This window comes from Anomaloglossus baeobatrachus, chromosome 1 (assembly GCF_048569485.1).
Source record: "Anomaloglossus baeobatrachus isolate aAnoBae1 chromosome 1, aAnoBae1.hap1, whole genome shotgun sequence".
Taxonomy (NCBI): domain Eukaryota; kingdom Metazoa; phylum Chordata; class Amphibia; order Anura; family Aromobatidae; genus Anomaloglossus; species Anomaloglossus baeobatrachus.
In genome coordinates, this window is record NC_134353.1 from 194,594,832 (window position 1) to 194,622,004 (window position 27,173).

Sequence of the window (27,173 nt, forward strand, 5' to 3'; positions counted from 1 at the left end):
AGGGTGCATCCTGGACATATGCAACAGCAGTTCTTGTGATCTGACACTCTTGACTGATAGTCGACTGAGTAAATAATCCCCCTATAGATGATTTATGACATTTACTGACAGTGAATTATTATCTGGACAAAATTGATGTCACTTACTATCTATATGGGCCTGACCTTGGGTGTTTCACCTTACCCACTTTAAACTAGGGCACACGGTACTTTACTAGTGTGAGTGGAGGGCTGTTATAGGGCCTCAGTCGACGAGGAATAGGGGCGTCAATAAACCTTAGGACGTCGACCCCTATATGACAGGAAGGGTGAGGAGTAGGGTGTACTGTTTCCCGCCTTTCCTTCTCAGTAATTTTTAATAATTTTATTTGTGTACCTTGTTTGTGGCATATATGTAAATAAAAAGAATTTTTTAGGTAAAATAGCTTCTCTCAGTTAATGAATAAACACAGCTTCCAAGACCTGCGGCTGAACCGACAGAAGAGCTCGAAAGCAGACATACATACTTGACCAGGGAAGAAGGGCTGTGACATCAGAAGAAATAAATCTTCTCCTGACTGAGCACAAAAGTTTTTTTATTCTGCACCCTCATTCCTCCTTGTTCGAAAAGAGTATATATCTTCTCATGTGACAATCCTACTCCTTGATTCATGAAGGCATGTGTGCTTACACTACAGCTCCAGCTCCTCTGTCAATTGAACCATAGGTCTCGGGAGCTGTGTTTGTTCAGACTGGTGCCCGTTCTGACATATGACTAGGATGGGTTTCCATTTGAATTACGTTTTTTAGGCCATTTTATTACATTCTTAGGAAATTAAAACCTCAGGTTAAATTCAAACTAAATATTTCCTATGAGTTGGTACAGCTCATGCACAACCATAGTACTACAACAACAGTCTCAACTTTCCTACATCCAAAACCACTAATTATAAAATAACTTACTTTTTATGATGCTGAAAGGAATTGTCATTTTCCTTATCTCAAAAAGACAAAGGACAGATGATTCAAGAGTTGCTTAGCCAAATTGAATCATATTAAATATAGGGCCCATTTCATTAAAACTGACGTTTTGCAGACTATAGTAATTAAAAGAAATGCTGGAGTATAGTGCACCATTTTCATTAAAGGCTCATTCCCAAAATCTCACTATTTTTCACAGAGCACAGTAAATGCAAATTTATTGTTAAAGAGTATATCTGGAACGTACATTTTTTTAACTAAGCACTAACAGGAAGGTAATATACAAATATCCATAAATCAAAAAAGTAGGGATTTTTCCCTTAGGGAAGAAATTCTACCCTACATAGCACACTCTAAAAATCAGGAAAAATCAAGGAGGACAAAACAGAGTAAAGTGCAAAAATAATTTTAATTTTTAGTTATTAAGACTGGCACAAAAAGAGGTCAGCAACACAATCCATGGGCATGTGTAAAGTAAGATGTAAAAACATAACACCATATAGAAGTTCAATACAGACAATTATTATAGTGAGGTATGATCACATACTAGATGCAACCAGAGCAGACAAAGCAATTGCTCCAAAATACATAGAGTATAAGTTATCGACATAACAAATTATAATCATAATCATATAAACAAAGTACATGGTAGCACATTCCTTTGAATAGAAAGTGTAATGTGGAAAACACAAGGTTAAAACCACAAATGTATGAAGCACATATATTGCACAATACCCTAGCAGTGTCTACAAAGGGATGCAAGAGTAAAGGTAAAAAAAACCTACAGGTATATATAGCACACACATATTGCACATAGCCCTTATAACATCAAGATGGAGTATATCGGCATCACCGCATTACAAAGTAAGACATGCCCATAATCAGATTATACCATACACAGCCCAGAGGGATAGCAGCAAGAGGGTCCCCCAATACCTAAACCCCGACGTACATTTCACGATCTATTTACATTAAGATCATTTCATCAGGGTAAGATGGAATGCTGCATTCTCACCAGGTTTTTAAACATGACGCCAAACTAACCCCCTCATTCCAGCGACACTGCCAGCGCAGATGCACCAATCGGATCCTGGAATCCAAAGCATCACCGGCTATCAACGCTCACAGATGTAAATGCGCAGGTGCGCGAGCGGGGATGCGTCACCCAGCTGGGGCGCCTGCGCAAAGGCGATATTGATACCGAAGACACAGGAAAAGTAATCCTGGAAGTGCAGCCACGCTAAACAGCAGAGGAAGGGGGCGGTATGGTGAGATATGAAAAACGATTTCACTGAAGCAATGCATAACCACAACATCACAACATACAGTAATCATCAGAAATAATTCATTAAATATGTAATTACAATCACAGTGAAGTCCAGGTCAGTGAGACACAGTTCATATTCATAAATGTATCTGGTTGTCATGTGGATAGAATGCTTGATTCCTTAGAGTGCAAGAAAAAATTATATATCTAGAATAAAGATAATTGAAAAAAACATAAATAAAAGTTAAAAATTTAAAAACAAGGCACAAAATATGAGGAAAAACAGGAGGAAGACACTCATCATTGAAGGGTGCAAAGCTAAGGTTTTCATTTAACCCCATAGGGGACAATGTTCCCAATGTGTAAATTCAGCGTGTTTCATACTGGGCAAGAATGTTTCGTAGATAGCCTCCCCTCGCACCTCTATGCACAACTTTGATGCGCCTGATTTTCAGAGACACCGGGTCAAAATCATTGAATGTGCGAAAGTGGCGTGGAATTGTCTTCAGAGTTGAAATGTTTACCACTGTCCGGGCCGTAGCAATGTCCCTCACATGCTCCCTCACACGCTTAAGCAGTTCCCTATTGGTGAGTCCAACATATATCATGCGGCAACCACATGTGGCATAATAGACTACATTAGTGGTTCTGCATAATATATATTGTCTGAAAGACTGCACTATGCATGATCATGAGGACTTGTACTATAGCAGGGTGGTTCCAGTGGCAACTGGAGGTAACTAGAGCTTAAAGGGGCATACTTTAGGATTGATTTGTTCAAAACTGGGTTGGTTCAAAATAAATATATGTGTACATTATGACCGTATTTCTCACTTTAGAAGATGCACCCGGATTATAAGACACACCTCAAATTTGGAGAAAAAAAGGTAAAAAAAAATATGAGGTCCGTATTATAATCCGGTGGTGTCTTACCAGGGAGGGGAGCCGGCAGTGGAGCGGGATGTCACAGGATGCAGGGGTGGTGCTGGAATAAAGCAATGCTGCAAGTGGTACAGAGGGGGGGCCCAGATACTCACTGTGGCACTGCTCTGTGCGGGGCTGCTCTGCTCGGTGGGGCTCTGCTTTGTGCAAGGCTGTTCTGCTTGCTGTGGATCTGCTCTGTGCAAGGCTGCTTTGCTCGCAGCGGCTCTGCTCTGTGCGAGGCTGCTCTTCTCACCGTGGGGCTGCTCTGCTTTGCGGGCAGTAAAGCACCGGCCATTTTGAAGATGTCAGCAGTGAGGGCTTCTTCAAATAATGGCGGCCGGAGTCCGCACGTACACAGATGAGAGTTTGAGTTGAGAGCTCCATCTGCGCATGCGCCATCTCTAGGCACTATTATTTGAAGAAGCCCTCAATGCCGACATCTTTAGAATGGTCGGTAACTTACCACATGCTGCACATAGCAGAGTAGCCCCGCACAGAGCAAAGCAGCCCCGCATAGAGCAGAGCCGCGCTGAGCAGAGCAAAGCCGAGCTGAGCAGAGCCCTGCCACAAAATGCAGAGACAGAGCCGAGCCCCGCTGTGCCACACAGAGCAGAGTGAGCCACACAGAGCCGAGCCCCAAACAATGCAGAGCCGCACAGAGCTGAGCGCCGCAGCGCTGCAAAATGCAGAGCCGCACAGAGCCAAGCCCCATTGCGCCGCACAAAGCAGAGCAATCCGCGCAGAGCCACGCTGCCTGATGCACAGAGCAGCACTGGCAGCACACCGCATAGCATTGCCCCTGCCTTTTTTAACCCCTCTTCACCACCCCCTGGTAAGCTACATTCGGAATTAAGACGCACTACTCATTTTCCTCCTAAATTTTTGGCAGGAAAAGTGCATCTTATAATCTGAAAAATACAGTACTTAGATAACACAGTAATTTTCAAAATCACCATTTTAGACATGCGCACCACTTTAATTAATTTGGGGCTTTTTTCTACTATCATGAGCCACTGCTAGAAATGTGCACCACCCATAGGCTAGTGTACATTTCTGGTTTAAGTTATGCCACCTTTCTGGCATGAATTTTAATGAATCTGTTGGGTGGGCTTGACCACACTCTGTCCTACCCTCGCTCCACTTATTTTAGTGGAGCTGGTCGGGACTGTCATCAACTTGTTATGACATGCTAAGGAGTTTTACAGTGCTGGCCAAAAGTATTGGCACCCCTGCAATTCTGTCCGATAATACTCAGTTTCTTCTTGAAAATGATTGTAATCACAAATTCTTTGGTATTATTATTAGAGATGAGCGAACCGGTCCCGGTTCGGCTCGAGGCCGGTTCGCCGAACGGGTGTCCCGTTCGAGTTCGGTTCGTTGAACGTTCGACGAACCGAACTCGAGCCAATAGGAAACAATGGCAGGCAATCACAAACACAGAAAAACACCTAGAAAACACCCTCAAAGGTGTCCAAAAGGTGACAAACAACTCAAACACATGGGAAAGTGACAAGGACATATACTCATGCGAAAACAAAACAGCTGGACAAGGAAAAAGAGGAGGACACACAGATATAGGCATGGCACGCCCTTCTAAAGTCATGTAAAACACCGCAAGGTGACTCCAAGCGGAGTCTCCCTTTTTTCAAAAAATTGGGCCACACAGACACCCACCCCATCAGTGGCAGCACTTGGGCCCTAGTTGCAAACAGGATGTTTTGATTTGCATCAAGCACATTCAAAAATACGCCATAATTAACCGTCCCCAGGATGACACCAGGGTAGGTAGCAAAGTCTTTCCTGATCCCAGCTCTGTTCATCTTGGCTTCTTTTAAAAACAATGTAAGCAAGGGTTACTCCAAGCGGAGTCTCCCTTTTTTCCAAAAATTGTGCCCCACACACACCCACCCATTCAGTGGCAGCACTTGTGCCCTAGTTGTACACTTCACAGCTAGATTTGCATCAAGCACATTCAAAAATACGCCATAATTAACCGTCCCCAGCATGACACCAGAGTAGGTAGATAACGTCTTTGCTGAACCATGACTTGTTCATCTTGGCTTCTTTTAAAAACAATGTAAGCAAGGGTTACTCCAAGCGGAGTCTCCCTTTTTTCCAAAAATTGTGCCCCACACACACCCACCCATTCAGTGGCAGCACTTGTGCCCTAGTTGTACACTTCACAGCTAGATTTGCATCAAGCACATTCAAAAATACGCCATAATTAACCGTCCCCAGCATGACACCGGGGTAGGTAGCAAAGTCTTTCCTGATCCCAGCTCTGTTCATCTTGGCTTCTTTTAAAAACAATGTAAGCAAGGGTTACTCCAAGCGGAGTCTCCCTTTTTTCCAAAAATTGTGCCCCACACACACCCACCCATTCAGTGGCAGCACTTGTGCCCTAGTTTTACACTTCACAGCTAGATTTGCATCAAGCACATTCAAAAATACGCCATAATTAACCGTCCCCAGCATGACACCAGGGTAGGTAGATAAAGTCTTTGCTGAACCATGACTTGTTCATCTTGGCTTCTTTTAAAAACAATGCAAGCAAGGGTTACTCCAAGCGGAGTCTCCCTTTTTTCCAAAAATTGTGCCCCACACACACCCACCCATTCAGTGGCAGCACTTGTGCCCCAGTTGTACACTTCACAGCTAGATTTGCATCAAGCACATTCAAAAATACGCCATAATTAACCGTCCCCAGGATGACACCGGGGTAGGTAGCAAAGTCTTTCCTGATCCCAGCTCTGTTCATCTTGGCTTCTTTTAAAAACACAGCAAGCAAGGGTTACTCCAAGCGGAGTCTCTCTTTTTTCAAAAAATTGGGCCACACAGACACCCACCCCATCAGTGGCAGCACAAGGGCCCTAGTTGCAAACAGGATGTTTTGATTTGCATCAAGCACATTCAAAAATACGCCATAATTAACCGTCCCCAGCATGACACCGGGGTAGGTAGATAAAGTCTTTGCTGAACCATGACTTGTTCATCTTGGCTTCTTTTAAAAACAATGTAAGCAAGGGTTACTCCAAGCGGAGTCTCCCTTTTTTCCAAAAATTGTGCCCCACACACACCCACCCATTCAGTGGCAGCACTTGTGCCCTAGTTGTACACTTCACAGCTAGATTTGCATCAAGCACATTCCAAATCCACAAGCATTTACTCTCCCCAGGATGACACAGGGGTTGTAAATTCCTTCTGGATCCATGACTTGTTCATTTTGATGAACGTCAGTCTGTCCACATTGTCACTGGACAGACGCGTGCGCTTATCTGTCAGCACACACCCAGAAGCACTGAAGACACGTTCAGAGACAACGCTGGCAGCTGGACACGACAAAATCTCCAAGGCGTAAGTTGCGAGCTCTGGCCATTTTTCTAGGTTTGAAGCCCAAAAGGAGCAAGGCTCCAGTTGCACAGTCATGGCATCGATGTTCATTTGGAGATACTCCTGTATCATCCTCTCCAGCCGTTGACTATGTGTCAGACTTGTTGTCTCTGGTGGCCTTGCAAAAGATGGTCTAAAAAAATTATGAAAAGATTCCATAAAATTGCTGTTACCAGCACCAGATACGGTCCTACTGGTACGGGTAGACTGTTGAAGATGACGAGACCGTCCCATGTTTGTCAAGTTACAACTGGGAGATTCCCTCCCTGCACCTGCACGGTTGTTTGGTGGAAAAGCCGAGCTAAGATCGAGTAACAGCTTCTGCTGATAGTCCTGCATACGTGCGTCCCTTTCTATGGCTGGAATTATGTCACAAAATTTGGACTTGTACAGGGGATCTAATAGTGTGGCAATCCAGTAGTCATCATCACTTCTAATTTTTACAATACGACTGTCATGTTGGAGGTAGTGCAACAAAAAGGTACTCATGTGTCTTGCGCAGCCATGCGGACCAAGTCCACGCTGTGTTTGTGGCATAGAGGTGCTACCCGTTCTTTCTTCCTCTGACATCTCCCCCCAACCTCTTTCAACTGAAATTTGACCAAGGTCTCCCTCATCCGCTGAGTCTTCCATGTCCATGGACAGTTCGTCCTCCATTTCTTCATGTTCTCCTGCACCTTGCTCAACATTTCGCCTGCTACTATGCGCCCTTGTCGATCCCTGTCCCCCATGGTCCCATGCCTGCTGCGTTGGTGATGATGAACGTCTGGACCTTGGTGATGTTGTTGTCCCTTGCGCATATGAATCCTCCTGTAGTTCCTCCCCTTCATGTTGTCCCACCCCCTGACTCCGAATAGTGTTTAGCGTGTGCTCCAGCATGTAAATGACTAGAATCGTCATGCTGATAATGGCATTGTCAGCGCTAAACATATTCGTCGCCATGTCGAAACTGTGCAGAAGGGTGCATAGGTCCTTGATCTGAGACCACTCCATCAGGGTGATCTGCCCCACCTCTGCATCTCGTTGGCCCAGGCTATACGTCATGACGTATTGCACCAGGGCTCTACGGTGCTGCCACAGTCGCTGTAACATGTGGAGAGTTGAATTCCAGCGTGTCGCCACATCGCATTTCAGGCGATGAACCGGCAGGCCGAAAGACTTCTGGAGCGATGCAAGTCGCTCTGCTGCGGCGCTTGAACGGCGGAAGTGAGCAGACAGTTTTCGTGCCCTGTTCAGAAGGCCATCTAGGCCGGGATAGTGTGTTAAAAATTGCTGGACGACAAGGTTCAACACGTGAGCCATACAAGGTACGTGTGTCACCTTGCCCAGGCGAAGGGCCGCACCCAGGTTTGCAGCATTGTCGCACACGGCCTTACCAGGCTGCAGGTTGAGTGGAGACAACCATTTATTAAACTCGGACCGCAGAGCTGACCACAACTCCTCAGCTGTGTGACTCTTATTCCCAAGACATGTCAAGCTAAAGACCGCCTGATGCCGTTGCGCTCTGCTGCCAGCATAGTAATGAGGCGTGCGTGATTCCTTCTGCGCAGTGAGAACGCTGGTGGCCTGACCAGGCAGGCTTGGGGCGGAGGTGGAGGACCCAGATGAGGTGCAGGATGCAGAAGCAGTGGCGGAACTTGGACAGACAGAGGATTGACACACAAGTCGTGGGGACGGCAAGACTTGTGCAGCAGACCCTTCACCATCTATCACCATAGTTACCCAGTGCCCAGTCAGCGACATGTAACGTCCCTGTCCATGCTTACTGGTCCAAGTATCGGTAGTGAAATGCACCCGTTCACACACAGAGTTTCTCAAGGAAGCGGTGATGTTGTGTGCGACATGCTGGTGTAGCGCGGGCACACCTTTCTTAGAGAAGTAGTGGCGACTAGGCATCTGGTACTGGGGCACAGCGACAGACATAAGGTCTCTAAAATCCTGTGTGTCCACTAGGCGGAAAGGCAGCATTTCGGTAGCCAACAGCTTACACAGGGATAGAGTCAACCTCTTCGCTTTGTCATGGGTCGCAGGAAGTGGCCTTTTATTTGACCACATCTGAGGGACAGAGATCTGGCTGCTGTGTGTAGACGGTGTTGAGTAGGGTGTCCCTGGAAAAATGCAGCTTTGTGAGGAAAGTGCAGGCGGAGACATGATGTTGCCTTCATCCAAAGTTGGTGCTATCGATGTCTGAGAGAGCTGTACACACTCACTTGTTTCCCCTTCCAAAACAACTGACGACCTACCAAGCAAACTGCCTGTTGCGGTCACAGTGGTGGAAGTTGTGGGTGGAAAAACAGGTGTGACAGCTGTCCCAACAGTCCTAGAAGATGACGAGCGCGCGGATGCACTGGAAGGGGCAGGCGGTGGATGGTTTGCTCCGCTAGGCTGCATTGCAGCACGGTGAGCTTCCCACCGGGCCATATGATATTTATTCATGTGACGATTCATGGAAGAAGTTGTCAAACTGCTGAGGTTTTGACCTCTACTAAGACGACCATGACAAATTTTACATATCACATAATTTGGGCGATCTTTTTCTATGTCAAAAAAGGACCAGGCTAGGCAAGGCTTAGAGGCCATGCGACCTGTTGATCCACCCCGAATAATGCTCAGAGGCAGAGAGTGGTGGCTGAGGATGCAGTTGTAGACGTGCTACCAGTGCTCCGACTCTGTCCAGGAAGGCGCAAGGTAACTTCGTCGTCGGTTGCATCCTCCTCCACCGCCTCTGTTGACCTCCTCGAGTGCCTGACTGGGGGTTGACAGTAGGTGGGATCTAGAACTTCATCATCAATTGTTGTGTTTGCACTCCCCTCCGCCTCTGACCGAGCCTCTTCTTGCCCTGACCGAATATTTAAGTTGTCATCCCAATCGGGTATCTGCGTCTCATCTTCATCAGAATGTTCCTCATTGTCTATAACCACAGGTGTTACAGTTTGTGACAAAGGGTCAACATTATGCTCAGAAACTTGTTCCTCACTGCCTGAATCCGAGTCACAAAGGTTCTGGGCATCACTGCAGACCATTTCCTGTTCTGTACTCACTGTAGCTTGAGAGCAGACCTCTGATTCCCAGGCTATAGTGTGACTGAACAGCTCTGCAGACTCAGCTATCTCAGTTCCACCATACTGTGCAGGGCTGATGGAGACTTCAGAGCTGGGAGAAATCAAGTGTGATTGGGATGACAACTCAGAGGACTGGTGTTTTTTGGATGCGGTACTTGAAGTGGCTGAGAGGGCACTTGTTGGACCACTTGAGATCCATTCAAGCATTTTCCTTTTTTGCCCATCATCTACCTTTCTTCCTGTGGTTCGTGTCCGTAAAAAAGGGAGCACATCAGATTGTCCATGGTAAGTAGTAGACATCTTACTTTTGCTGGTAGAGGGTCTATCTTCAGCAGATGATAATGGAGCTTTGCCACCTTCCCCACGGACAAAACCTTTTTTGCCTTTTACACCACGCCTCTTCCCCTTTCCACCAGCATCTGTCATTTTGCCACTCATGTTGATTGCGACAAGATTGTGGACTGAAAATGTGGTAGTAAAAATTGAGAGGTGGTGTAGATTGCAGTGGTGGTCTAGCTTTATTAACAGCAGAATAATAAAGAATAAATATCCCTGACAATGCAACTACAGGCCTTAAACTGGCAGCAAAAATTGCTAGTCTAATGGCTTAGTTATAATGAGTTGGAGTGTGCAATGCAGGCAGACGCGCTCTGCAAATGTCTTTGCACTAGTGGGACTATAGCAAAGTCCAATAGCCACGTATAGGGTGCCACTAGGTACACTGAGTGTTTGCTAGTGTAATGGCTTAGTTATAATGAGTTGGAGTGTGCAATGCAGGCAGATGCGCTCTGCAAATGTATTTGCACTAGTGGGACTATAGCAAAGTCCAATAGCCACAGATAGGATGCCACTAGGTACACTGAGTGTTTGCTAGTGTAATGGCTTAGTTATAATGAGTTGGAGTGTGCAACGCAGGCAGATGCGCTCTGCAAATGTCTTTGCACTAGTGGGACTATAGCAAAGTCCAATAGCCACGTATAGGATGCCACTAGGTACACTGAGTGTTTGCTAGTGTAATGGCTTAGTTATAATGAGTTGGAGTGTGCAACGCAGGCAGATGCGCTCTGCAAATGTCTTTGCACTAGTGGGACTATAGCAAAGTCCAATAGCCACAGATAGGATGCCACTAGGTACACTGAGTGTTTGCTAGTGTAATGGCTTAGTTATAATGAGTTGGAGTGTGCAACGCAGGCAGACGCGCTCTGCAAATGTCTTTGCACTAGTGGGACTATAGCAAAGTCCAATAGCCACGTATAGGATGCCACTAGGTACACTGAGTGTTTGCTAGTGTAATGGCTTAGTTATAATGAGTTGGAGTGTGCAACGCAGGCAGATGCGCTCTGCAAATGTCTTTGCACTAGTGGGACTATAGCAAAGTCCAATAGCCACAGATAGGATGCCACTAGGTACACTGAGTGTTTGCTAGTGTAATGGCTTAGTTATAATGAGTTGGAGTGTGCAACGCAGGCAGACGCGCTCTGCAAATGTCTTTGCACTAGTGGGACTATAGCAAAGTCCAATAGCCACGTATAGGATGCCACTAGGTACACTGAGTGTTTGCTAGTGTAATGGCTTAGTTATAATGAGTTGGAGTGTGCAACGCAGGCAGATGCGCTCTGCAAATGTCTTTGCACTAGTGGGACTATAGCAAAGTCCAATAGCCACAGATAGGATGCCACTAGGTACACTGAGTGTTTGCTAGTGTAATGGCTTAGTTATAATGAGTTGGAGTGTGCAACGCAGACAGATGCGCTCTGCAAATGTCTTTGCACTAGTGGGACTATAGCAAAGTCCAATAGCCACAGATAGGATGCCACTAGGTACACTGAGTGTTTGCTAGTGTAATGGCTTAGTTATAATGAGTTGGAGTGTGCAATGCAGGCAGACGCGCTCTGCAAATGTCTTTGCACTAGTGGGACTATAGCAAAGTCCAATAGCCACGTATAGGATGCCACTAGGTACACTGAGTGTTTGCTAGTGTAATGGCTTAGTTATAATGAGTTTGAGTGTGCAACGCAGGCAGATGCGCTCTGCAAATGTCTTTGCACTAGTGGGACTATAGCAAAGTCCAATAGCCACAGATAGGATGCCACTAGGTACACTGAGTGTTTGCTAGTGTAATGGCTTAGTTATAATGAGTTGGAGTGTGCAATGCAGGCAGACGCGCTCTGCAAATGTCTTTGCACTAGTGGGACTATAGCAAAGTCCAATAGCCACGTATAGGATGCCACTAGGTACACTGAGTGTTTGCTAGTGTAATGGCTTAGTTATAATGAGTTGGAGTGTGCAATGCAGGCAGACGCGCTCTGCAAATGTCTTTGCACTAGTGGGACTATAGCAAAGTCCAATAGCCACGTATAGGGTGCCACTAGGTACACTGAGTGTTTGCTAGTGTAATGGCTTAGTTATAATGAGTTGGAGTGTGCAACGCAGGCAGATGCGCTCTGCAAATGTCTTTGCACTAGTGGGACTATAGCAAAGTCCAATAGCCACAGATAGGATGCCACTAGGTACACTGAGTGTTTGCTAGTGTAATGGCTTAGTTATAATGAGTTGGAGTGTGCAACGCAGGCAGACGCGCTCTGCAAATGTCTTTGCACTAGTGGGACTATAGCAAAGTCCTATAGCCACGTATAGGATGCCACTAGGTACACTGAGTGTTTGCTAGTGTAATGGCTTAGTTATAATGAGTTGGAGTGTGCAACGCAGGCAGATGCGCTCTGCAAATGTCTTTGCACTAGTGGGACTATAGCAAAGTCCAATAGCCACGTATAGGATGCCACTAGGTACACTGAGTGTTTGCTAGTGTAATGGCTTAGTTATAATGAGTTGGAGTGTGCAACGCAGGCAGATGCGCTCTGCAAATGTCTTTGCACTAGTGGGACTATAGCAAAGTCCAATAGCCACAGATAGGATGCCACTAGGTACACTGAGTGTTTGCTAGTGTAATGGCTTAGTTATAATGAGTTGGAGTGTGCAATGAAGGCAGACGCGCTCTGCAAATGTCTTTGCACTAGTGGGACTATAGCAAAGTCCAATAGCCACGTATAGGATGCCACTAGGTACACTGAGTGTTTGCTAGTGTAATGGCTTAGTTATAATGAGTTTGAGTGTGCAACGCAGGCAGATGCGCTCTGCAAATGTCTTTGCACTAGTGGGACTATAGCAAAGTCCAATAGCCACAGATAGGATGCCACTAGGTACACTGAGTGTTTGCTAGTGTAATGGCTTAGTTATAATGAGTTGGAGTGTGCAACGCAGGCAGATGCGCTCTGCAAATGTCTTTGCACTAGTGGGACTATAGCAAAGTCCAATAGCCACAGATAGGATGCCACTAGGTACACTGAGTGTTTGCTAGTGTAATGGCTTAGTTATAATGAGTTGGAGTGTGCAATGCAGGCAGACGCGCTCTGCAAATGTCTTTGCACTAGTGGGACTATAGCAAAGTCCAATAGCCACGTATAGGATGCCACTAGGTACACTGAGTGTTTGCTAGTGTAATGGCTTAGTTATAATGAGTTGGAGTGTGCAATGCAGGCAGACGCGCTCTGCAAATGTCTTTGCACTAGTGGGACTATAGCAAAGTCCAATAGCCACGTATAGGGTGCCACTAGGTACACTGAGTGTTTGCTAGTGTAATGGCTTAGTTATAATGAGTTGGAGTGTGCAACGCAGGCAGATGCGCTCTGCAAATGTCTTTGCACTAGTGGGACTATAGCAAAGTCCAATAGCCACAGATAGGATGCCACTAGGTACACTGAGTGTTTGCTAGTGTAATGGCTTAGTTATAATGAGTTGGAGTGTGCAATGCAGGCAGACGCGCTCTGCAAATGTCTTTGCACTAGTGGGACTTTAGCAAAGTCCAATAGCCACAGATAGGATGCCACTAGATACACTGAGTGTTTGCTAGTGTAATGGCTTAGTTATAATGAGTTGGAGTGTGCAACGCAGGCAGATGCGCTCTGCAAATGTCTTTGCACTAGTGGGACTATAGCAAAGTCCAATAGCCACGTATAGGATGCCACTAGGTACACTGAGTGTTTGCTAGTGTAATGGCTTAGTTATAATGAGTTGGAGTGTGCAATGCAGGCAGACGCGCTCTGCAAATGTCTTTGCACTAGTGGGACTATAGCAAAGTCCAATAGCCACGTATAGGATGCCACTAGGTACACTGAGTGTTTGCTAGTGTAATGGCTTAGTTATAATGAGTTGGAGTGTGCAATGCAGGCAGACGCGCTCTGCAAATGTCTTTGCACTAGTGGGACTATAGCAAAGTCCAATAGCCACGTATAGGATGCCACTAGGTACACTGAGTGTTTGCTAGTATAATGGCTTAGTTATCATGAGTTGGAGTGTGCAATGCAGGCAGAGGTGCTGCAAATGTCTTTGCACTAGTGGGACTATAGCAAAGTCCAATAGCCACGTTTAGGATGCCACTAGGTACACTGAGTGTTTGCTAGTGTAATGGCTTAGTTATAATGAGTTGGAGTGTGCAATGCAGGCAGACGCGCTCTGCAAATGTCTTTGCACTAGTGGGACTATAGCAAAGTCCAATAGCCACAGATAGGATGCCACTAGGTACACTGAGTGTTTGCTAGTGTAATGGCTTAGTTATAATGAGTTGGAGTGTGCAGAGGACAAGAGGGTACAGTGGCAGGATTGTGGTGCTCTGGGTAGAGGAATGGAAGCCTGCCTTTCTATTCCCTCCTAATGGTGAAATGCAGGGAGGAAATCCCTGACCTTGGCTACACAGACGCTGTTGCTGTTTGCAGGACCTGTCACCTATGGCTCTCTGACCCTGCCGGTTTGAGCCCTTAAAAGGACTGCTATAAAGTGCTCTCCCTAAGCTGTCTAACGCTGTGTATGCAGCGCATACAGCTGTATCGGCGATAGGACTCAGGAGGACGGAGCTGCGACAGTGATGTCTGACACCAAAGACGCAGAAGGCAGATAATGGCGTCCTGGAAGAAAATGTCCGTTTTTATAATGCAGGGACATGTGACATGGACATCCTATCACACATGCCGTTGCTTCTCTGGCTCAAAGTCCACTTAGCTGTGTGTGTGTCTGGGATTGGCTGACATGCTGGCCCGCCCCACAAGACGCGCGCGCTTAGGGAAGGAAGACAAGAAAAAAAAAAAAAAAAATGGCGATCGCCATTATAGAAACAGCAGTGATCTGAAGGCGCTGTTCACGCACTCTATACACTGAAATGTCATAATAGTGTGATTCACAGAGTGACTTACACTATTACAGCAGAAACCAAGCTATGATTTAGCTGTTTTTTTGCTGCTAGAACCGTTCTCGAACGTTTCTAGAACTATCGAGCTTTTGCAAAAAGCTCGAGTTCTAGTTCGATCTAGAACAGGCCCCAAAATCACTCGAGCCTAGAACTGGAGAACCACGAACCACGAACCGCGCTCAACTCTAATTATTATCTTCATTTATTTTGCTTGCAATGAAAAAACACAAAGAGAATGAAACAAAAATCAAATCATTGAGCATTTCACACAAAACTCCAAAATGGGCCAGACAGAAGTTTTGGCACCCTTAGCATAATACTTGGTTGCACAATCTTAAGCCAAAATAACTGCGAACAACCGCTTCTGGTAACCATCAATGAGTTTCTTACAATGGTCTGCTGGAATTTTAGACCATTCTTCTTTGGTAAACTGCTCCAGGTTCCTGATATTTGAAGGGGGCCTTCTCCAAACTGCAATTTTTAGATCTCTCAACAGGTGTTCTATGGGATTCAGATCTGGACTCATTGCTGGCCACTTTAGTAGTCTCCAGTGCTTTCTATCAAACCATTTTCTAGTGCTTTTTGAAGTGTGTTTTGGGTCATTGTCCTGCTGGAAGACCCATGACCTCTGAGGAAGACCCAGCTTTCTCACACTGGGCCCTACATTATGCTGCAAAATTTGTTGGTAGTCTTCAGACTTCATAATGCCATGCACACGGTCAAGCAGTCCAGTGCCAGTGGCAGCAAAGCAACCCCAAAACATCAGGGAACTTCCGCCATGTTTGACTGTAGGGACCGTGTTCTTTTCTTTGAATGCCTTTTTTTTTCCTGTAAACTCTATGTTGATGGCTTTTCCCAAAAAGCTCTACTTTTGCCTCATCTGACCAGAGAACATTCTTCCAAAACGTTTTAGGCTTTCTCAGGTAAGTTTTGGCAAACTGCAGCCTGGCTTTTTTATGTCTCGGGGTAAGAAGTGGGGTCTTCCTGGGTATCCTACCATACAGTCCCTTTTCATTCAGACACCAATGGATAGTATGGGTTGACACTGTTGTACCCTCAGACTGCAGGGCAGCTTGAACTTGTTTGGATGTTAGTCGAGGTTCTTTATCCACCATCCGCACAATCTTGCGTTGAAATCTCTCGTCAATTTTTCTTTTCCTTCCACATCTAGGGAGGTTAGCCACAGTGCCATGGGCTTTAAACTTCTTGATGACATTGCGTACCGCAGACACAGGAACTTTCAGGTCTTTGGAGATGGACTTGTAGCCTTGAGATTGCTCATGCTTCCTCACAATTTGGATTCTCAAGTCCTCAGACAGTTCTTTGGTCTTCTTTCTTTTCTCCATGCTCGATGTGGTAGACACAAGGACACAGGACAGAGGTTGAGTCAACTTTAATCCATGTCAACTGGCTGCAAGTGTGATTTAGTTATTTCCAACACCTGTTAGGTGCCACAGGTAAGTTACAGGTGCTGTTAATTACACAAATTAGAGAAGCATCACATAATATTTCAAACAGTGCCAATACTTTTGTCCACCCCCTTTTTTATATTTGGTGTGAAATTATACCCAATTTGTCTTTATGACAATTTTTTTTTTTTCATTGAAGACAAATTAAATGAAGATAATAATACCAAAGAATTTGTGATTGCAATCATTTTCAAGAAGAAACTGAGTATTATCTGACAGAATTGCAGGGGTGCCAATACTTTTGTCCAGCACTGTATATCACAAAAATATAAAACATTTCTTGATCAATTGTGTCAAAAGATTATGCAATAGTGGAAATGATGTTGACTGGTCTACCCTTAGGTCTACCACCCTTTTCAAAAGGCAGGACCTTATAAGAAAGTTGTCAGTCTCTCTGACTGTCACAATACACTGCATTACATAAGAAGTACCATGTATTATTGTATATATTTAAAAAATTACAATAATCGCTGTTGATTGTTTATAAGCATTTCCCAAAAAAGTGAAAAGAAGTGATAGGAGTTGTATCCCTCACAGCTCTGGCCATGTATTATATTTATTTATATATATATATATATATATATATATATATATATATATATATATTATATAAAGCTGAGTGCATGTATGCAGGTGTGAATGTATGTAGGTGTGAATGTATGTATGTGTGTATGTTTGTATGTACTGTATGTGTGTGCATGTCCGCTAAAGGAATGTTTTGCTGGATTTGCACTTCTAGTATTACAATGGCCATTCTAATATTCTAAATACCTCCAAAAAAAGTTTCATTGGGTAGAGTATTATTGGTTTTGCAGTGTGCAACTGTGTTTTCTCATATATTTTGCATCATGTACAGATACGCACCTGTTCACATTGGTAGGTGCTGCCAGTCCAGTTTGAAGTCAGGTTAGTACCAGCATGGGATACCGGCAAGGGAACCCCTATTTACATTATTTTTTCAGTATATATATATATATATATGAAGCTGAGTGTATGTATGTGTGTGTGTGAATGTATGTATGTATGTATGTATGTATGTGTGTATGTGTGTGTGTGTGTGTGTGTGTGTGTGTGTGTGTGTGTGTGTGTGTGTGTGTATGTCCGCTAAAGGAATCCACACAATCGCATTTACAATCACAAAATTTTGCACAGACACCCCATGTGACTCAGGGAACATCATAGACTATGTTTTGACAGGAAAACGTAACCTTCCGCTTTACAGTTACCCTCCAAAAAACCTGCCTCCATTAAAGTCAATGGATCTGCGAGCTATTAGGTTATTAATAGGAGCTGTAATTAGTTGCTATAGGAACAAAATAAATTGTTAATATAAGAAGCTTATGTGTGAGGTAATGAGATGTCGGTGGGGAGACGGACAGAGACGCAAAGACACAGACAGACAGAGAGATGGGAAAAAGACAGAGAAAGAGACAGACAGTCAAAGAGACAGACAAAACACACAGACAGAGAGACAGACAGAGACAGACAGGTAAAGAGACAGGCAAACAGGAAAAGAGACAGAAAGACAGACAGAGAGGGAAAGAGACAGAGACAAGGAAAGAGACAGAGAAAGAGACAGAGACAAGTAAAGAGACAGGGAAAGAGACAGAGACAAGTAAAGAGATGGAGAAAGAGACAGAGACAGATGGGGAAAGAGACAGACGGGGAAAGAGACAGACGTGGAAAGAGACAGACGTGGAAAGAATCAGACCTGGAATGAGACAGACGGGGAAAGAGACAGATGGGGAAAGAGACAGATGGAGAACAACACAGACGGGGAACAAGACAAACGGGGAACAAGACAGACGGGGAACGAGACAGACGGGGAACGAGACAGACGGGGAACGAGACAGACGAGGAACGAGACAGATGGGGAACAAGGCAGACCTGGAATAAGACAGACCTGGAATGAGACAGACCTGGAATGAGACAGACCTGGAACGAGATAGACGGGGAATGAGACAGACGGGGAAAGAGACTGATAGACAGAGAGAGACAGACAGACACAGACAGACACAGAGATAGAGATAGACAGACAGACACAGATAGAGAGACAGACACATAGATAGAGACAGACAGACAGAGAGACTGATACAGATACAGACAGAGAGACTGATACAAAGAGAGACAGAGAGACTGATACAGACAGAAAGAGACACAGATACAGACAGACAGAGACTGGGAGAGAGACAGAGAGACAGCTACTATCCCAAGCAATGCCTGGGTACTACAGCTAGTATATATATATATATACAAAGCTGAGTTTATGTATGTGCGTGTGTGTGTGCGCGTGTGTGTGTGTGTGTGTGTGTGTGTGTCCGCTAAAGGAATCCGAACAGTCTCATTTATAATCATGATATTTTGCACAGACGCCTGATGTGACTCAGGGAACGCCATAAACTATGTTTTGACAGGAAAATTGATCCCTGCGCTTTACAGTTACTCTCCAAAAAACCTGCCTCCATTAAAGTCAATGGAGCTGGGAGCTACAGTAGGTCATTAATAGGAGCTGTGGTTGCTATAGACAACAAAGGACATTCTTAGTATAAGAAGCTTATGTGTGAGGTAATATGATGTTGGTGTGGAGACGATAGAGAGATAGAGACAGACGGGGAAAGAGACAGACGGGTAAAGAGACAAATGGGGAAATAGTCAGATGGGGAAAGAGACAGACAGACATACACAGAGTCAGACACAGAGATAGAGTGAAACAGACAGACACAGAGCTAGAGAGAGACAGCTAGAGAGACTGATACAGAGATAGAGAGATAGACACAGAAAGACAGAGAGATAGAAACAGATAGACAGACAGAGACAGGCATGGATAAAGACAGAGACACACATGGATAGAGACAAAGACACAGATATGGACACAGAGACAGACAGAGACAGAGACAGGTGGAGACAGACAGACAGAGACTGGGCGAGAGACATTTAATATCACGGGCTACGCCAGGTACTACAGCTAGATATATATACACACACACAACCCAAAATAACAGTAGCACTCAAGTAATGGGAAGGGGGAAAAGACTGAAGGATGTAAATAATGAACAGAAAACATGAAAAAATCATTTTGGAAAAAATAAGTTATTTTGCAAATAAAAATGGCTAAATTTACTTGAACTCAGTAACCACACCAAGGTATAACTCTCAACTGTGTCCTAACCTAAGTTTATGCCTCTCTTCGTGTCCAAACAGACCTCTTATATGGACTAGAAAAGAATGTACAAAAGAAAAGTTAAAACACCTGAAGTAACTAGGAAGAGTGCTCAGACAAAGGACATGACTCTATATACAGACTAGAAGAATTGTCAGCACTTCCTAATCTTATAGTCTGAACTGGTGCAAACTGAACATAACATAAAGCATCCAAAATAAAAGTTGAGCTCAAGTAAAGGGAAGGGGAAAAAACTGAAGGACAAAAATAGTAAACATTAAAATGTGAATATGCATTAATGCCCAGGCAACATGAAAAATAATTTGGAAAAAATGAGTTACTTTGCAAGTAAAAATGGCCAAATTTACTTGAACCCAGTTACACAGTATATATATACATATAAAAATATATATATAAATAAATATATATATATATATATATATATATAAAAATATATATGTTTGGACACACCTTCTCATCTCTAGAACAACTGTTGAGAGGAGACTGTGCAGCGGGCTTTCATGGTAAAATAGCTGCTAGGAAACCACTGCTACGGACAGGCAACAAGGAGAAGAGACTTGTTTGGGCTAAAGAACACAAGGAATTGACATTAGACCAGTGGACATTAGACCAGTAGAAATCTGTGCTTTGGTCTGATGAGTCCAAATTTGAGATCTTTGGATCCAACCACCGTGTCTCTGTAGAAAAGGTGAACGGATGGACTCTACATGGCTGGTTCCCACTGTGAAGCATGGAGCAGGAGGTGGGATGGTGTGGGGGTGCTTTTTGGTGACACTGTTGGGGATTTATTCAAAATTGAAGGCATACTAAACCAGCAGGCCTACCACAGCATCTTGCAGCGGCGTGCTATTCCATCCGGTTTGTGTTTAGTTGGACGCACATTTATTTTTCAACAGAACAATGACCCCAAACACACCTACAGGCTGTGTAAGGGCTATTTGACTAAGAAGGAGAGTGATGGGGTGCTACGCAAGATGACCTGGCCTCCACAGTCACCAGACCTGAACCCAATCGAGATGGTTTGGGGTGAGCTGGACCGCAGAGTGAAGGCAAAAGGGCCAACAAGTGCTAAGCATCTCTGGGAACTCCTTCAAGACTGTTGGAAAACTATTTCTGGTGACTATCTCTTGAAGCTCATCAAGAGAATGCCAAGAGTGTGCAAAGCAGTAATCAAAGCAAAAGGTGGCTACTTTGAAGAACCTAGAATATAAGACATATTTTCTGTTGTTTCACACTTTTTTAACTATTTCATTCCACATGTTTTAATTCATAGTTTTGATGCCTTCATTGTGAATCTACAATTTTCAGAGTCCTGAAAATAAAGAAAACTCTTTGAATGAGAAGGTGTGTCCAAACCTTTGGTCTGTACTGTATATGTGTGTGTATGTATGCATATACAGTATATATACACATACATTTTTTTTATTTATTCGCCTATTTATTTATTTATTGTTTGGGGAGGAATCTTTTATTCTGCAAAATATGTGAATTCAAAAAGATAACTTAGTTTTTGGCATCGCCTCAACTTAATATAAATTTGTCAAATTATCATTCTATTTATCCTGCAAGGTTAGCGCTGTACAACCATGATGCTTAAAAATTAAAGCCAGAAAAAAATAAAGCAAGAATTATTGTTTTTGTTCATCTGATTTCCTAAAGCACATCATCCTATATATTAAGACGAGTCCACTCTTACCTTTCCACAACTTTTATTAAGCCCTCCAGTATTTGCGATGCTATTTGAATACATCACTTCAACATGCTAGCAAAACTCTTAATACAGTTAGGTCCAGAAATATTTGGACAGCGACACAATTTTCGCGAGTTGGGCTCTGCATGCCACCACATTGGATTTGAAATGAAACCTCTACAACAGAATTCAAGTGCAGATTGTAACGTTTAATTTGAAGGTTTGAACAAAAATATCTGATAGAAATTGTAGGAATTGTACACATTTCTTTACAAACACTCCACATTTTAGGAGGTCAAAAGTAATTGGACAAATAAACCAAACCCAAACAAAATATTTTTATTTTCAATATTTTGTTGCGAATCCTTTGGAGGCAATCACTGCCTTAAGTCTGGAACCCATGGACATCACCAAACGCTGGGTTTCCTCCTTCTTAATGCTTTGCCAGGCCTTTACAGCCGCAGCCTTCAGGTATTGCTTGTTTGTGGGTCTTTCCGTCTTAAGTCTGGATTTGAGCAAGTGAAATGCATGCTGAATTGGGTTAAGATCTGGTGATTGACTTGGCCATTGCAGAATGTTCCACTTTTTTGTACTCATGAACTCCTGGGTAGCTTTGGCTGTATGCTTGGGGTCATTGTCCATCTGTACTATGAAGCGCCGTCCGATCAACTTTGCGACATTTGGCTGAATCTGGGCTGAAAGTATATCCCGCTACACTTCAGAATTCATACGGCTACTCTTGTCTGCTGTTATGTCATCAATAAACACAAGTGACCCAGTGCCATTGAAAGCCATGCATGCCCATGCCATCACGTTGCCTCCACCATGTTTTACAGAGGATGTGGTGTGCCTTGGATCATGTGCCGTTCCCTTTCTTCTCCAAACTTTTTTCTTCCCATCATTCTGGTACAGGTTGATCTTTGTCTCATCTGTCCATAGAATACTTTTCCAGAACTGAGCTGGCTTCATGAGGTGTTTTTCAGCAAATTTAACTCTGGCCTGTCTATTTTTGGAATTGATGAATGGTTTGCATCTAGATGTGAACCCTTTGTATTTACTTTCATGGAGTCTTCTCTTTACTGTTGACTTAGAGACAGATACACCTACTTCACTGAGAGTGTTCTGGACTTCAGTTGATGTTGTGAACGGGTTCTTCTTCACCAAAGAAAGTATGCGGCGATCATCCACCACTGTTGTCATCCGTGGACGCCCAGGCCTTTTTGAGTTCCCAAGCTCACCAGTCAATTCCTTTTTTCTCAGAATGTACCCGACTGTTGATTTTGTTACTCCAAGCATGTCTGCTATCTCTCTGATGGATTTTTTCTTTTTTTTCAGCCTCAGGATGTTCTGCTTCACCTCAATTGAGAGTTCATTAGACCGCATGTTGTCTGGTCACAGCAACAACTTCCAAATGCAAAACCACACACCTGTAATCAACCCCAGACCTTTTAACTACTTCATTGATTACAGGTTAACGAGGGAGACACCTTCAGAGTTAATTGCAGCCCTTAGAGTCCCTTGTCCAATTACTTTTGGTCCCTTGAAAAAGAGGAGGCTATGCATTACAGAGCTATGATTCCTAAACCCTTTCTCCGATTTGGATGGGAAAACTCTCATATTGCAGCTGGGAGTGTGCACTTTCAGCCCATATTATATATATAATTGTATTTCTGAACATGTTTTTGTAAACAGCCAAAATAACAAAACTTGTGTCACTGTCCAAATATTTCTGGCCCTGACTGTATACTGCAAACCACATCACAACCACTGGCCGGAAATAAGTAGCATGCACATTTCCTGCTGAACCCCCAACTCCAGTCCTCAAGGGCCACCAACAGTCCATGTTTACAGGATTTCTTTGGATTGCACAGGTGATAATTCCAACACCTGTGCAATACTAAGGAAATCCTGGAAACATGGACTGTTGGTGGCCCTTGAGTACTGGAGTTGGGGACCCCTGTGAAAGACAGAGTATCATAATCTGTATTTTATTTATACCACAACTTAACATACAAAAACAGAACCAGAAACACAGTAGAATTACATTTTTTCCAATCCAAATCCACAAAAACATTAATATATGTTATTATGTAACCATAAATAGGTCCATCACAAAATACAAATGGTCCTGGAAAAAAAAGCTAAGATAATGGAAAAATAGTTATGGCTTTTTTTTTTTTTTTCGATAAACCTATCATCTAATTTGTGTGGTGGCCTACCAATTCTCCACGGAGAGATGATGATTTAAGCCCGCTTTACACACTACAATATATCTTACGATGTGCCGGCGGGGTCACATCGTAAGTGACGCACATCCGGCATCTTAAGGTACATTGTAGTGTGTAACAGCTACGTGTGATTGCGAATGAACGGTAAAACGTTCATCGCACGCACGTCGTTCATTCCTCATAAATTGAATGTCAGATTGTTCATCGTACCCGGGGTAGCACACATTGTAGTGTGTGACACCCTGGAAACGATGAACAGATCTTACCTGCGTCCTGCGGCTCCCGGCCAGCAATGCAGAAGGAAGGAGGTGGGCGGGATGTTTACGTCCCGCTCATCTCCGCCCCTCCGCTTCTATTGGCTGGCTGCCGCGTGATGTCGATGTGACGCCGAATGTCCCTCCCACTCCAGGAAGTGGACGTTCACCGCCCACAGCGAGGTCATATGGACGGGTAAGTACATGTAACAGGGGTTAATCGTTTGTGTGGCACATTCAACAAAATTCAACGTGCTGCACATACGATGGGGGCGGTTACGATCGCATATGATATCGTATGCGAAATCATAACATGTAAAGCAGGCTTTAGTTAGTAAAAAGGATTCAGCCATTGTATTTTTAGTGGTCAATCCTTTTGGTTGGAAGGAAGATAAGTTTACCTGCGGCTCTTTCATAGAGAGCATATGAGCACTTGGCTGAATTGAGTATTCCTGTGCATCAGGTGCCAGTACTATCCATATTCATATAAATGATGTGTATGGCCACCTTTATCCAATGCTACACTTTTCAAATAAGAACCACTTACATATAAGTATTTTCTAATTCTGCTGGGAGGGAGAGGGGAAACTGTCTATTTTCCATTTACTATGGACAGTCGTCTCTTGAACCCTGAGACATTGTTAATTTTCCAACGTCTTGGAACACCCATTCCTAATTCAGCACAAGAGGCTGTATTTCAATCTTCTCTGAAGTCATACAATGAATATATAAAATACAGGAGAATGTTGCACCTACAATGTAATTGTAGTGGCCAGAAAAGCCACTACTAATGTGTGTTCTGTATTATCTATGTGATTATATTTGTGACACCTATTCCCCACTTTGGGAGGAGGTAAGTTATTTAGTGTTGCGCTGCCCTCTACTGCCTTGGTTTGGTATTGCAATTTGTATTGCAATTGATTTGAAAGCAAGGAAGTGGCTGTTGGGGGCGGAGCTTGAGGAGGCAGTTGAAAAAAAAAAACGGTTAGATGCGGTTGGGTTGCTGTGATGCAGGAGAAAAAAAAGAGACCTCCATTGAGATATGTGGGGAGTGCAATTATCACCCTATTCGGAGCGCCCCGTTTCTGCAGCAACAGAGTACTGAAAAAGTAAGCAACAAACTATACCCATATGCTAACACAAGTAAAAGGACTGCATCACTGCACTGTATATTGCGCTGATTCTCCTCCTCTTATACCCAGCACAGTTAGTCCAATTGATAGTGACATCCATCCTCCCAAGGCCGGGATAGGAAAAACGATTGAACTAGTCCACTGTGTAAGAGAACTGTTTACTGCTATGAAATGACTGTCTATTGGAAATGGATAAAGCAACTTTGTTTGACTAAAGAATTGGTTACAAGATTTCAGTAAAGTTCATCATTCATGTTTTCACAGAATCCTCGGTGTATGTCTTCCTTCAGTGGCCTTATACCTTGCGGATATCTCCACAACTCATAGTCTCCTATCTCTGTTATTTTCCTCTTCATAATTTGCCACCTAACCTAGGTATTTGCTGGAGCCATTGGAGACACCGTGACCTGAACATCCTCCGAGGTAATAGGCCCGGCTTCTCACAAGGCGGTGCGACAAATTACAAGTGGCATCACTAACAGGATGATAATTACACTCCCCGCATATCTAAATGGAGGTCTCCTTTTTTCTCCTGCATCACAGCAACTCAACCGCATCTAACCATTTTTTTTTTCAACTGCCTCCTCAAGCTCCGCCCCCAGCAGCCACTTCCTTGCTTTCAAATCAATTGCAATACAAATTGCAATACCAAACCAAGGCAGTAGAGGGCAGCGCAGCACTAAATAATTTACCTCCTCCCAAGGTGGGGAATAGGTGTCAGAAATGTAATCACATAGATAATACAGAACACACATTAGTAGTAGCTTTTCTGGTCACTACATAATAAGATCAAAAGCAATCACACAAGTCCCATGACATCTAAGGAGCAGCTTGGCAGCTTTTAATCCTGTTCCCGGTGACTCCTCTCATTAAATTGTGGAGCCAGTGTCAAGCCTTAATTAATATTAATACTTAGATGATGCTGATAATTGATGGTATCGGTGGTTCTGTATCTTCATTTCAAAAGAAAGTTTCAAATAATCAGAAGCAGGAAATGTAAAATGTAAATTTGAACTGATGTATTAACATTGGATCGTTACTCCTTCACCATATGTGGCTGATATTCGACATTGAGACTGAACCGGGTCCTAAGACTAACACTATAAATAAACCTATTCCCTGGCAGAATAATCTCCGTATTACGTTTTTTCTCAGCAGGTGACTTTTGAGATCATACAGTTTTCCTGCAAAAAAGAAACACAGATAGTTATCTGAATACTCTCAGATTAAGATCAGAAGCAATTAAATTCTGTAAAGAATCAGGAGAATATTTACAACTGGGCCATTCTAGCTACAGTGAGCAAACATAGAAGGTTATTCTTTCAAGTGAGCGATGAATGCCTATTACTTATTCAAACACTGTAATTTCATTTTTAAGGCATAAAATTGTAAAAAAAAAAAAAAAAAGACGATCAACATTTCACCTAATTATATATTATGATCAAAGCAATGTACAAATAATCTATGTACAATCATATATCGGCTTTGTCGAAAATATTCCCGAAATTGTAAAAATGTCATATTTTTATATTCAGGGGAAAACAGGAATAAAAATGTTGTTAATCCTGCGCTGCTGTCGGTGTAGGGATCCAATATAAATGCAGAGTTGAAAATAAAAGGTGGTTTATTCAACGCGTTTTGAAGTAAGCTTAACTTTTTTACTTTGAAACGTGTTGAATAAACCATCTTTTATTGTCAACTCTGCTTTTATATTGGATTCCTACACAGACAGCAGTGCAGGATTAACCACATTTTTATTCCTGTTTTCCCCTAGATTTTGCACTTTAGCCCATGTGGCTCGTGGTCCATGCAGCAGCTAGACATGTGCTTTACACTGGTTGGACTTGGTTGGACTAGGTGGGCAGTTTGCCTCTTTTTTATCCTGCTGGTATGCCTGGATAAGACCCTATTGCGCTTTTTATCCACAGTTTTTCCTTTCCATATTTGTACATTGTCAGATTAGTGATATTTTCATTTTAAACAGGTTGAATATAATGTATAATTGATAGGACATAACAATTCCTATCAATTATAGCCTACCCAGGATATCTGACGCTCATTTTTTATATCTGCACATTTACTATATTATACAGGGTAGAATAAAGGTTGGAGGGAACCTGTGTTGTGAAAAATTGCAATTAACCTGCATTTTTGCGGAAAGTGCAGGTGAAGTTCCTATTATTTATGATATAAGTTGTTTAGGATAATATAGCATTTCACGGTTGTTTTGGATATTGAATTAATTTAACACTTTCTTTTAGAGGAGCGTTGTGTTAGTAACCTCTTCAACACCGCAATATACTGAATAGTGGGAAAAAAATTAAAATAAGGGGACATGGTGAAACATATTCAATTCTGTCATTGTTTTGGGGGA